The sequence below is a fragment of the Eumetopias jubatus genome, unplaced genomic scaffold (genome assembly GCF_037043125.1).
Source record: "Eumetopias jubatus isolate StellerSeaLion01/CBP00866 unplaced genomic scaffold, mEumJub1_p1.0 scaffold_2, whole genome shotgun sequence".
Taxonomy (NCBI): domain Eukaryota; kingdom Metazoa; phylum Chordata; class Mammalia; order Carnivora; family Otariidae; genus Eumetopias; species Eumetopias jubatus.
This window is the reverse complement of record NW_028274808.1, coordinates 149,110,323-149,113,868: the sequence shown is the minus strand read 5'-3', so window position 1 is coordinate 149,113,868 and position 3,546 is coordinate 149,110,323. Positions and strand designations below refer to the sequence as shown.

The window sequence follows — 3,546 nt, the reverse complement described above, 5'->3', positions numbered from 1 at the left end:
TTGCATACAAAAATGTTACATAAATTAAAAAGATGAATACATTTACAGTTGTAAATGCAAACTGTTTTCCAACTCAAGGCAATTAACAACCCATGGTGTTCTGGCAGGAAAACATCAGGTAAGAAAGGAAAGTGGGTCCTAAGGCTCAGACCTTCCCCACCTTGTCAGACTGGCAAGACAGAAATGACAACTCGTTCAGGACTCTTGCCAGTCTCTAGAGAAATCCTGGAATAGGCAGCTTTTACACATTAATAGCCTGTACAGATCAAGAAACTCATGGTCCTGCAGATTCTCAAACCAATGAATTTCTCTTCCATAAACATGGTCTCAACCTCAGCCACAAAGTGACCTAGCAGCGTGTATTAAGGGTTTAAATCAAAGATATATACGGGGTATTAAACATATACCAAGAGAACAGTTAACTTGGATACAAGTTCAAGATCAGCAACAAGTTCTACAATCCAGTGCTGATATCAAATACAAGCTTCAAAGACAAATTTCTTTTCAAAGGCTTATTCCAGTTTCATGAGGCTACCATGAGGTGTATACATTTGCCAGGGCAAATTTATACTTTGGAATTCACTCATGGAGAAAATGCTACACATCTGCTCATAGTCCATTTAGAAGTATTTCTGGTGGAGATGGAGGGGGCCAGTCCATCATACTCCTGCTTGCTGATCCACATCTGCTGGAAGGTGAATAGTGAGGCCAGGCTGGAGTCCCCAATCCACATGGAGTACTCACCTTCAGGAGGTGCAATAATCTTGATCTGCATCATGCTGGGTGCCAAAGCTATGATCTTCTGCATCCTGTCGGCATTGCCAGGGTGCATGCTAACTGTGTTTGCATAGAAGTCCTTCTGGATATCAACTTCACATTTCATGATGGGGTTGAATGTGGTCTCATGGATACCACATGATTCCATACCCAGGAAGGAAACCTAGAAGAGCACCTTAGGACAGCAGAACTGCTCGTTGTCAATGGTGGTCACCTGCCCACCAGGCAGCTCATAACTCTTCTCCAGGGAGGATGAGGATGCTGCGGTGGCCATCTCCTGCTTGAAATCCAGGGCAACATAGCAGAACTTCTCCTTGATATCACTCATGATTTCCTGTTCAGGGGTGGTGGGGGGCGGTGTTGGTGAAGCTATAGCCACACTCCATGAGGATCTTCATGAGGTGATCAGCCAGGTCCAGACACAGGATGGCATGGGGCAGGGCATACCCCTCATAGATGGGCACAGTGTGGGTAACCCCATCCCCAGAGTCCATGACAATACCAGTGGTGTGGCCAGAGCATACAGGGACAGCACAGCCTGGATGGCCATGTACATAGCTGGGGTACTGAAGATCTGGGACATGATCTGAGTCATCTTCTCACAGTTGGCCTTGGGGTTCAGGGGGGCCTCAGTCAGAAGGACTGGGTGCTCTTCAGCGGTCATGCACAGCTTGTTGGAGAAGGTGTGGTGTCCGTATCTTCTTCATGTCATCCCAGTTGATGACAGTGCCATGTTCAATGGGGTACTTGAGGGTCAGGATGCCCCGCTTGCTCTGGGCCTCTTCACCCTCGTAGGAGTCCTTCTGGCCCATACACACCATAACACCCTGGTTTCAGGGTTGCCTGACAATGGACAGGAACACGGCTCAAGGAACACCGTCTCTAGCAGAGCCTCCCTTGCACATGCCAGACCCATTACCAATGACGAGCACAGTGATTTCTTCTTGCATTGTGGAGGTGGAGGTAGTGGATGCTGAGAACAAGTGGCGGGAGAACATGGAGTGCTGGCTGGCTGCAGCAAGTGAGAACTTCCAAGTTTCCTTTAATTAGAAACATGGACACTTAGTCTACTGTCACTGTTGCTAAGAATACCACTGAGAGAAAAAAACAGGCTGGCACCCTGCTTTAAATATTTTCATGTTCAGTGCATCTTCTTTTATCAAACAAGACCCTTCATCTTAATTCATTTCCCAAAGTTGAGATTATAAAATCTTTGTCCTGTTAAGGAGTGTCCTTTGTATACATATGATGCTGCTCCTTTAAAGGTCAATAGTGAGCAGGAGAACCCCTATAATGAATTCCATGATATGCTGTGTGTGCAGTTGGTTCTCTGCGAGTTCTCCTTCTATTTCATTCTTGTCCTTCATCTTCATGACTATAAGATGTCTTCACAGGTAGCTCCTTCTTATAACTGATGTGAATTGTTTACTGTATTGGTTTTCTACTGCCATCATAACACATTACCACAAATTTAGCAGCTTAAACAACACAAACTTGTTATTTTACATTTCTGTAAGTCGGAAGTCCCACACAGATTTCTGTGTGTCACTAGGGCTGTGTTCTGCCCTGAGTGCTCTAGGGGATAATCAGTTTCTATGCCTTTTCCAGCTTCCAGAGGTCTGCACATCCTTTAGGTTGTGCTCTCCTTCTCTCATCTGCAAAGCCAGCACCATTTCAATTCTTGGACCATTCTTCATTGTCACATCTGTCTCTAAGCTCAGCCAAGAAAGGTTCTTAATTTTAAGGACCCATGTGATTAGATTTGATCAACTGGATAATCCAGGATAATTTCCTATCTCAAAATACATATCCCTATTCACATCAAAGACCCTTTGACTCTTTGCCATATAAAGTAACAATATACACATCCCAGGGATTGCGTTTGGACATTTTTAGGGGATTATTCTGCCTACCACATTCACCATGACCTCTCCCAAATATGGGAATGTACTACATGAGAAATCTAGTAATATAAAAGCAGATGCATTAAAAAAGTTAATAACATTCAACTTATGTATTTATTGATGTCACAAATTTCTATGTACCAGTATGACAAATTTCCTTCTGATCAGTATATACTCAATATAACAATTTTTGATTTAAAATGAAACATTAACATTGTATAAGGAAGGCAAAGATTGTTCAACTAGTGTTCTAAAAATGGATTATTTGGAAACAAACACATTTATATCCTCATCTTAGAAATCATTAGAATGAAGATGTAAATTATAATAAAATGATCAAAGGGAAGGCTGGCTGCATCTGGCCCTCTGCCTTAAAAGCTCTGGGATGCCCTTCTTTCCATTTTCAGGGATAATCAGTCCCTCAGGGACTGTCTTATGCTAACTAAAGAGTGGAGACTGAAGGGAAAAAAAAACAGATTGCAATTTTATTAATTAAAGTGAGAAATAAAGTTGTCACAAGCCCTAAAATTCAGAACTTATATCAGATCAAGCAGCAGATCATACTGGAGCTTTGCTACATGGAAGTCATTATGAGTGGCCACATTATTGCAGTGACTTGAGAAATAATTTTCCCAGTGGCATAATGCTCATGTACTATATAAGCAGCTCTTAATTTTACTATAGGATACCCATCTGGGATTCCCAACAACAACATAGCTGAGTTTAAAATGAGATTAAAAAAAAAGTCTTGAAAATAATTAAAACCATTGACTCCAAAGTGTCATATATTCCCTCAGTTCAAATTTCATTAGAAGAGAAATATTCAAATGGTCTCACCTATATGTAAGGAGGGGTGAGAAAAATT

At 42.0% G+C, this 3,546-nt stretch overlaps 1 pseudogene; it reads right to left on the bottom strand.

The window, feature by feature from the left end:
- Positions 1–583: 583 nt before the first annotated feature.
- On the bottom strand, positions 584–1,727 carry LOC114206805 (actin, cytoplasmic 2 pseudogene; annotated as a pseudogene).
- Positions 1,728–3,546: the final 1,819 nt, after the last annotated feature.